The sequence below is a fragment of the Ipomoea nil genome, unplaced genomic scaffold, assembly GCF_001879475.1.
Source record: "Ipomoea nil cultivar Tokyo-kokei standard unplaced genomic scaffold, Asagao_1.1 scaffold1834, whole genome shotgun sequence".
Lineage (NCBI taxonomy): Eukaryota > Viridiplantae > Streptophyta > Magnoliopsida > Solanales > Convolvulaceae > Ipomoea > Ipomoea nil.
In genome coordinates, this window is record NW_017618262.1 from 1,949,715 (window position 1) to 1,960,511 (window position 10,797).

General features: G+C 38.0%; 1 long non-coding RNA gene across 1 annotated transcript; it reads right to left on the bottom strand.

The window, feature by feature from the left end:
- Positions 1-1,011: 1,011 nt before the first annotated feature.
- LOC109192786 lies at positions 1,012-5,123 on the bottom strand. The gene is made up of 5 exons (XR_002056155.1): positions 4,828-5,123; positions 2,837-2,966; positions 1,913-2,029; positions 1,685-1,822; positions 1,012-1,604 (listed from the first exon to the last, which is right to left on the bottom strand). It is a non-coding gene; the product is annotated as an uncharacterized LOC109192786 (long non-coding RNA).
- Between the last annotated feature and the right edge of the window lie 5,674 nt (positions 5,124-10,797).

Consider the following 10,797-nt stretch of genomic DNA (forward strand, 5'->3'; position numbering starts at 1 on the left):
TGGCAGTGGTGGTCAGAGCACTCAACGTAGGAAACGGGTGTCCAACCGGTTAAATGTAATGCTCGGATTTGTATCACGCTCCAAAAGGGAATGGTGTTGCCATTGCAGCTTTGTGTGGTGTGCAGCCTCCTACAACCATTACCATTAAACCGCCAGTGCAAGCAAAAAAGAAAGGGACCAGAAAGCGAATTAAAAGCCAATGAGAGTTAGCCATTGAGCGAAGTGGCAAGGCCTGCAGAAAGTGCGGGGTGTGTAGCGTGTACGCGCATCATAATGCCCACAGATACCCGTTGAAGTGATTAGTGCACCCGTTTGGTCCATTCCATTAATTATATTTTTTTGTCCGTCATTTTTGGTTATTTGTAAAGACATTGTAGTTTTGGTCCATTCTATTAATTATATATTTTTACCACCCATTTCTGGTTATGAATAAAGCCATTAGAGTTTTGGTCCATTGTATTAATTCATTTGAATCATCACTGGTTATTAGTACCGACATTGTAGTTTTTCTAGTTATGAATAAAGCCATTAGAGTTTTGGTCCATTATACTATTTCATTTGAATCATCTATTAATCGTACATTTATATCACCCATTTCTGGTTATGAATAAAGCCATTAGAATTTAGGTCCCTTATATTAATTCATTTGAGTTGTGCTGCATATTGTGCATTACAATGGGTTTGTGCTTTATATTTGCAGAGCGATACCACATCATTACCAATTTCAAGCGACACGACATTGTCGTTCGTAGCGATACTAGAAAGAGATATGTTTTGCATACTATGCATTGCAATGGGTCCGTCCAGCGATACCACATAATTACCAATTCCAAATGACATGACAATGCCGTTCGTAGTGATACTAGCAATGAATATGCCAGTTTGCTACTCATTTAGCATGACATCCTTTATAGAACATATAAAGTTACTGTTGGTTAATAGTGAGTTATCCTGTGTTCATTTCTTTATGTCATGTTGTTATGCACATTGTTGCACCAAAAAGCCGGGACCTACATCAGTTCAATAGATTTTAATTTATTGGGGGTAGGACAGTTGCATTGTTTGAAAACTATTGCATTTGGCTCCTGCCATGCAATAAACTACACAGTGGTAAACAACGGAAATCATATTGTCCCCGCTAACGCACTGGTACATTAGTAAGCCCACAACCTTCACCACTAAAACTAACATCCAACCCCTCGACTACTGCTACGCTATTTAGATTATCCATTTTTCTACCTCACATCCAACATTTACTTAACTGCTCCTGTCAGTAGTTGTTCGGTCCTATGCCGGTCATACTCCCCTGCTCGTGTGTGAATATTGTGCATGTTGCCATTCACCGTTCTAAGCAAGATGTTGTGCAGAAACCTCTTTCGCATATTTTCAATCTCCCCGGGACCTCCTGTCCCCAGACTGCACTGCCAACATCTGGGATCCTGTCCAACAAAAGCTTCCATGTGTCTCATTGTGTAGACTCTGGAGTCACCGTTGGTGGGGGTGTCAGACCACGCCAACTGCATCCTCTCGGGCTGCATGTTCCTCAAACGTAGAGCCCTGACAATGTGCTGTTTGCTGTCTAAATACGCGGCCAGTAGGTCCCTCTACAATCAATCATTAGTTCAAAAGGGGCATGAGTATACTTAAACAACAACATGCAGTGTTGAGCGTGCGTGATGTTTACCAATTCCTCCGGCGTTGTACCATACATCACTGTACCCATGTTCGCCGTGGACGAGCTGTCTATGATGACAAACGCGGCATGCTTGAAACTGATACACATCACGTAAAACTATGCCTTGTGGAATATGGGGAAGAAATACTGCACGACACAAGTTAGCGGTGTTAGACTACGCTCGTTGTTTTGCGTTACCAATTAGATGCCCTAATTTGAACACGTTTGATGGCTTACCATGTCCAACGTGGCTGTCCCCACGTGGTTAGTGGTCTGGAATTTCGCGTCAAGACGGCTTCGAAACCATGATACCCTCTCATCCCGACTGGCTGAGATGCTCACCACCGTCCCAATCTGCCACATATAAGAGTTAGTGGCTATATAACACTGAAGTGCTTAAACTCTATAAAATCAGTGGTGCATTTCTGTATTCCTTATGGTATTTGTGCATTCCTAATTGTGTTTATTTGTGCATTGCTGGGTGCTAAAACTCTATAAAATCAGTGGTGCATTTCTGTATTCCTTATGGTAGTTGTGCATTCCTAATTGTGTTTGATTGTGCATTGCTAGGTGCTAAAACTCTATAAAATCGGCGGTGCATTTCTGTATTCCTTATGGTATTTGTGCATTCCTAATTGTGTTTGTTTGTGCATTGTTGGGTGCTAAAACTCTATAAAATCAGTGGTGCATTTCTGTATTCCTTATGGTATTTGTGCATTCCTAATTGTGTTTGTTTGTGCATTGTTGGGTGCTAAAACTCTATAAAATCAGTGGTGCATTTCTGTATTCCTTATGGTAGTTGTGCATTGCTGGGTGCTAAAACTCTATAAAATCAGCTGTGCATTTCTGTATTCCTTATGGTATTTGTTTGTGGGAACTAGTGAATGGTGTATTTGTGCATCCTTGAGTGCAGTTGTGCATTCCTAATTGTGTTTGTTTGTGCATTGTTGGGTGCTAAAACTCTATAAAATCAGTGGTGCATTCCTGCATTCCTTATGGTATTTGTTTGTGGGGTCTAGTGAATAGTGCATTTGTGCATCCTTGAGTGTAGTTGTGCATTCCTAATTGTGTTTATTTGTGCATTGTTGGATTAAGGTATTACATATTTTTTTGTTGACTGTTTCAAACAGAGTTAAAATAAAATTGCATGAATCACAATACCGTGCGAATATGAATGCACATCGATGCATCCTGGAAGTTAGAACCAGCATGCAAAATCGATGTACCGCACATGTTCGAACCTGTTAATACCCGCACATGCTAAGCTGGCCGAACCTGTTAATACCCGCACCTGCTAAGAATTGGGAAATGCAGTATTAAAAATCGTACTCACAATTCGGAATTTGACAAACTAATGCAAAGAGAACTACAAATTAAAGAGAAGGAAAAACTAAACAATTTAATAATGAATTATGATAAAGCAAATAAACTAGAACTCGTCATTTAACACTATAATTAAGCAATGCAATTAAGCTTTGAAATTAAATATGCAATGTAATTAAGCTTTGTACTTAAGCATTAAACAGGTTAACAAGCTCTGTATTTAAGGAAAATATAATGTTAATTACTAGCAACCAACTTTAGTTTTGCAGTAGGCAATAAAGCCGAACATGAAAATAACTCTAATTAAATAATCATTAAGCAATGTAATCTAACTAAGCAACACTACTCTCAGATTTGGAACAAAAATGTTTGGAATTAAATTCCCAAAAGAAAGACAAGAGGAAAAAGAACCAGAAACTTGCTCGACTACTGCCGAACTGTACACTCCTTTCACCATCTTAACACCCAAAGCCAGTCATCATCACCAATTCCATCAAAATTCACTCTGAAATAGTTCCGGTCTGGCCCTGTGTGAAATTTAATACGGCAACCTAATGTAGCTACAAGCAATTCTAATAACGCAATAACTGTACAGAGAAGTGACAACACTTGCAGAATTTACGACATTGCACCATGTAGCGAGTGCTCTAGATAACCTACGTCTTTCTTTGCATTTTACTATCAAATTAACGGATCACAAATCCTTGAATTTAGAGAACCCAACGTTCTGCATGTAAGCTATTTTTTATTTTTTATTTAAATGTAACCACAAGTGAAAAGTCTCTGAGAATAGCACTTGACAAAATTTAATAAACTAATAGCCCTGCGCATTTTTTATTGTGATGAATGCACTGCCATTTAAATGCTATAATTTAGGACCTTTCATGTCTTGATCATAATGTTTTCACCTTGTTTTATTTCTATGAACTGCTTATTCCTGGTGTAACTACACATGATGTGAATTTGTATACAAATAGCATTTGATAAATTAATTGGACTAAGATTCCTATCATTGGCAAATTTAGTACTTTGCCAGTTGATAGAATGCATCCTTCTACATAAGGTTATAACTAGGCATCAAACTCTCTATCCCACAACTTCAGTACTTAATTATTCATTCAATTTAACTGTGAAAACCCTAAAATGAACCGCCATTCAATGGATTTATAATCTATTTTGACCCCAAAATTCCATATTAATCGAGAGATACAGGAAGTCCACTAAAGCTATACGGAATTCACAAGTGTAACTATACATGATGTGAATTTGTATACAAATAGCATTTGATAAATCAATTGAACTAAGATTTCTATCACTGGCAAATTTAGTACTTTGCCAGTTGATATAATGCATCCTTCTATATAAGGCTATTCCTAGGCATCAAACTAAAATGAACTGTCATTCAATGGATTTATAATCTATTTTGACCCCCAAAATTCCATATTAATCCAGAGATACAGGAAGTCCACTAAAGCTATGCGGCATTCACAAGTAGATACATCAGCAAAAACCTAGCATACAAATTCCAATCACTAAGCAATAACTGACACACCTTCTAATTGATTCTAATTAGAGTTTGAAGAATCAATAAACCCGGAAGAATGACCCAAAAACAAATTCAATCATTAAGCCATAACTTACACACATTCAAATTGATTCTAATTAGAGTTTGAAGAATCAATAAACCAGGAAGAATGACCCAAAAACAAATTCCAATCACCCCACAACCCCCAAAAAAGGCCACTGCCACTGCCCCCTAACCCCGTAAACCCCCAATACATAGAAATTGCAGGTAGAAAAACATAGAACCCATAGGAAGATGCACAAACCTCGCATGCCCCAACGGTGCGCGATCCGTCTCCGTGCAGACACTCTAGACGCTATCCCGGGGACAGCCCGTACGAAACTGACGCGATCAGGTGCCGTCGGAGACTGACGCACGGACCGGCGTCTGAACGCCCGGGACGCCTCTGCGACCCTGTGCAACGAAGCCGACGGCGGAGTCGTCGGCGAGAACGAATGACAAGACCTACCCCTCCTAGAACGGCGGCTGCCACTAGACCGAGTCATTTGCGTATCTCACCACTCACCTCGCGATACGACGCCTCCACAGAGCTATTCTGAGTGTACCGCCAACGGAAACGAAACATACAACACCCGCCCCCCCTAACCCCAGCCAAATTACAAATTGGCTCCCCCACACAATGAGCCACAAATAAATGGTGAATGTGGCAGGGTACACTGAGTGCGTGTGCACTCTAATTTGCACCCATAGATCAGCCCAAACGCACGGTCAATAGGAGTGCACACGTACACACGTTACTAGAAATTTACACCTGAACTTTTACCTATATATATATATATATATATATATATATATATATATATATATATATATATATATACTCCCTCTGTCCCATTTTGCATGTCTTACTTTCCTTTTTAGTTTGTCCCAAAATGTTGTCCTCTTTCCAAAATTGAACATCACCATCATTCTACTTTTTCCCAAATTACCCTTATGACTTTTGCTTTTATTCCCAAAAGTGAAAAAGTGAAGGGCATAATTGGAAAATACATAACATTTACTTTAATTCCTTAAAAAGCGTGCAAAAAGCAAATGAGACAACCAATTCGGGACGGAGGGAGTATATATATATACCTATATGTATTGTAATTCAACGCGTTGGTGTGGGTTACCAGCATCTCTCGCTGAACATATATATTTGGCTTTCAGGCACAGATGAGTAGATCACTGGAGCGCGTTAGAAGCTTGGGGCATAGCTTAGATAGTTTTCCCTTTCGGCCTGCGTGCCATGATTTAGTATTGATACTGATTGAGGTTTTAGAATTAGCCTGTGCACCCGAGTTCTCTAGCTCGGGTGTGGCATAGCACCCCGTACTCTTTGTATCGTATTTTGGGATTTAATGAGATTCTATCCCTATTATATAAGTTTTAAAAGTCTTGAAAATCTGGGGTGTTACACATCTTTATTTCAGTCTTGTTCGTTTAGTTTTATTCCTAGATTAGACAATTATTTAGCTCATGCTTTAGCTACTACGGCTTACTAGCAATCTGCTGCTATGTATTGGGATCTTCTCCCGCCTGACATTATTTCGGCCTATTTCGAATGAAGCAACATATATTTTTCAAAAAAAAAAAGATCGATATACAATTATTTAAATTATAACATCAAATATACCGTATTATATAGTGCAATTGAAGATATGGTTTGGATCGTTTATGTTTGTTTTGATGTTATCTTTGCTTGAATTCGAACAAGTAATTACTCAAATTAATAGTTAATGTGTATATGTACGCATGCGGTGTTGTAACTTTAGATATTTTTATATGTCATTGTTTAGAATTTTTATAAATTGGGCAAATGTGCTCGTTCTCTAGCAACTTAGTTATAGTAATCAATTGCTATCCAATTCATTTGTATAAAAGGATATATTTTTGTCTAGATATATAGCAATTTTATTATTTTGAAAAAGAAAAAAAAGAAAACATAATATCATCGATTGTATTTACACATTATTGAAAACCTCTTTGTAGACGACATTGGTAATCGCAACATAATCTTGTCCATCATTGTCTAGAGCTAACACCTTCAGGTCATCAGGATGGGTGACTCGGGAGAAAGCCACGTACAATTGTCCGTGATTAAATACCGATTTTTTTTTTTTAGCAATAATCCAACGTGAGTTAGTGTTTGACCTTTGCTTTTGTTGATAATCATGACATATGCAAGCATCAACGGGAATTGTTGGGATAATATGGATATTGAGCTTGTGGATACCCCATTCCTCTTCCAAGATAAGGATTGACATTAGGATTTGCCATGAAGTTTTGTGCCGGTATTTGAACGGGAGCAATAGGCACTTGAGAGACATTAGCATGATCTTCATTGAATTCCTCTTTTCTCGAGTTATGTTGGGTGCTTGTATCATTAACAGAGATTTGACTGGAATTGCTAGTGTCACCCGTCTCAATGTTTATCTCAAATGATTCAAACCCCTTCAACCAACCAACCAAGTCTCTTCTTTGTCTCAGCTCCTTAGTTTCCTTGAGAGTTCTTAAAATCGAAAATATAAATTAAATCAAAAGTCCAAATATATATATATATATATATATATATATATATATATATATATATGACACTGGGACATACTCTGATTATATATTCGAAACATAAAATCAATAAATTCAAGACTAAGACAATTTAAAATGAGAAATTTGAAATCAATCCTAGTCAAAATAAAACAACAATTCTGTAGGGAAATAAAAAATCAAAGCCCCACAATTCACCATGAAATGATCAGGGAAATCAGCGAGCCCATGATTAATACATCCCAATGCCGTGAGTAGCAAAAACCAGTTAGAGGAATCGAACCCTGGCCCAATCCATCCAAGCACACGCCTCAAAAATCTGGGAGATACCAATACGGCCACCGCCCAACAAGGTAATTAATGAGTAGTTATGCTGTGCATCCGTATGCACCATGCATGGTAGATATGGATGCAAAAACGACGTCGTTTTACTAAAAACGCGCGTTTCCCCTTAAAAAAAAATTCAGGTTCAATTTTCAACAACAGCATTATGTTGTTCATTCATTATGAAATTTTAGTTCATAGATTATGGAATTTTAGTTCATAGATTATGAAATTATAGTTCATCGATCCTGGAATTGTAGTTCATCAATTCTGAAATTTTAGTTCATAGGTTCTGGAATTTTAGTTCATTCATTCTGAAATTTTTAGTTCATAGATTAGATTCTAGAATTTTAGTTCATAGATTCTGGAATTATAATTCATCGATTCTGGAATTTTAGTTCATATATTGTTGCTGGGAATCGAACTTAAATTTCTTTTTAAGAGGAGATGCACATTTTTAATAAAACGTTGTCATTTTTGCGGTGCATCCGGATGCACTGCATAATTTGCCTGTAATTAATGAGTTTCCTTCCCGAGACCAGCATGCCGGCGACGAGCAAGACAAACCTCCGGCGAACCAGTCAACCAAAGAACCCGTAGAAGACCCAACCAGAAGGTTTCGCCGGAAAACATCCAGCGAGCCAGCAACACAGAGAGTCATCTCCAGTCGCCGACGGGAACCACAAGGGAGAAGGTTAACAACTCACCGCCGTCCATAGCACACCCCACCGGTCACCGCGAAACATGGAGTGCCAGAGCATGAACCTCAAGGACAAATCCATACTTCGGGAAAATAGGATGCTGACGTCGCCGGAGCAAAGAACATCAAAGCACTCACCAGAACAGCCACCGGGCTGAAGGGATACAGTCTTGACCCCTGGACGGCGAGAACCAGCGACCAGCCAGCGGAAACGGGAGATAAGGTCGTCGGAAGAAGACTTGCAACCAACAAACTCCATGAACTGTTTGCCGGCGAAAATCCCAGAAAACGACCATCGAAGCAACAAGGAGAAGCAGGTCGCCGGAAAGCTTTGTCATCTTTGAAAAATCCAAGGGAAGAAAAGGACAAAACAGTGAACAGTGTTGCACCTTTTTTGAACTCAAACCTGAAGTCTCATAAACCATTTTCAAATCGAATGAAATCATTTTGCGAATTCAGAAAGCAAAAAGCGACTAATTCTAGTCAACGAAAGAAATTTAATCTTCATTAACTAGAAGAAATCGACGAATTGAAAGAAATTCACGGAAAAAGCTCCATGAGGCGTTGGCACTTAGAGAGAGTTCTTCCTAGAGAGAGAGAAACACTCTAGCTAACTAGATGCATAATATAATTTTCCCTTGAGAGCTCTTGGTTGAATGGATGGAGGTCTTGGCTTCCTTTAATTTAGACATAGTTTTCATGCACCAAGAGAAGTACCTACAACCAAACTCAAACAAGACAACTTTGGAAGCACTTAGTCACAATTCAAAACAAATGAACAAAAAATATAAAAGCTTGATTTCCTTAGAGCTCACTAACTTTAATGCTTCAAAGAAAAAGCAATCACACAATACAACCAAATAAACCAATCCCCGGCAACACCGTCAAAAAGTTGATATACGTGAAAGAGATGGTGAGTATACGGGTGAAAATTATCGTTCAGCAAGGAATTGAGACTATGACACGTACTTGAGTGACAACTAAAATTCTAGGCTCCAAAGTATTGGAACCCACAAGAATCCAAGCAAATTCATATTCATGGTTGAATAAATGTCAACAATTAAAGGCTAAAAATCTAGTTAAGATAATGCAAATTAAACACAAGTAAACACAATAATAAAAGATGGGCTCATATTGCCTTCTAGATGATTTAACAACTTAGGGATTAAGGGAGAACAACAACCAAGGGAACATAAGGGCAATGCACATAAAAATCCTAGCTTAAAGTCATTTTCTTAAGCTAATGAACAAGGATTAGTGCAAGAATTGCCCACTTTTGTGGTGTATCAATTCCTACATCTTAAAGCACATAAGCATTTAGGCCCCCAATTCTTTCATATTTTCATAGAAAGAAAATGGGTTTGAGAAAGAACAGGCTTAAGTTCTTCACCCAACTTTCATTGTGGAGAAGAACTATCCAAAGGCAAGTTAATAAGAGTTATGTACCAAATATTAACAAGATTCAACATAAATCCTTCACAAATAAATGAACCCTAGGTTAGAGTTCTTCCCTCATATGTAATAATCACCTATTTAGCATCTAGGTTGGCAATATCACCCTAATCCGAGCCAAAAAAAACGGACTACTTACACTTCATAAACATAAACAACAAGAAAGTACAAGAAAACATCATTAGCATTGCACAAGATATTTAAAAAAAGAGTTAGAAAGCTTCTCTATTGAAGAAGAGAAATTTGTGGTTGAATCCCACTCCAATCTGCGATTACAATCTTGGAAAATGAGTTAAAGATGTAATATTGAACTAATCTAAGCTAAGGAAGTCTAAGTAAATGAAGAGGAATGAGTTCTATCTATCTAGGGTTCTAACTTCCGCCAAATGTCAAAGAAAAACGCATAAATATTAATAGAGCACAGAACGCAATGTTCCAGTGAACACTGAAATTAGTGTACTGGCATGCGTACGGACGTACGCGAGGTAGTACGAGGCTCCTGAAAATTCATAAATGCATTCCAAGCTCTTTGATTGATCACTTGGTCCAAAAATTGCTCGAATCTTCCCGAAGATCATTGAATTCCTCACTTGTTGTGAATGATTGCACCTTGAAATAAATCTAACATAAATTAGTCACAATTCACAAATAAAATGGGTTCAAGAAGGGATAAAAATATAGACAAAAACGCACTTATCCGCGACCGTCGTCGTCACCTCCTTCCAATCTGGAAGGAGGCGACAGAGGCCTCTTTCCAGACCGGAAGGTGGCGACGAACGTCGCCAGCCGGCAAAATTTTTTTTTTTTTAAAATATATATATTTTAATTTTTTTTTTTTTTACTTAGTAACCTGTTGATTACCTGTAGATTAGGTTTAATTGCACAGTTTTAAAAAGTTCAAGCGTGCAATTGAACCTTTTTAGTGTTTAAGGGCCTAATTGCTTTTTCATCAAAAGTTTAAGGGTTTATTTGACACTTTTCTCTTATTATTATTTAGGGTCACACTTGTGTGAGACCATCTCACGGATTATTTTCCGTGAGACGGGTCAGGTCGGATCACCATGCAAATGTCATACTTATATGCTCAAATATAATACATTTTCATCTTAACCCGACTCGTCTCACGGTGAGACGGTCTTACACAAGTTTTGCCTATTATTTAGTATATCTTAGATTTATTTCTATATAGATAAAAAGGACTAACGGTAGAAA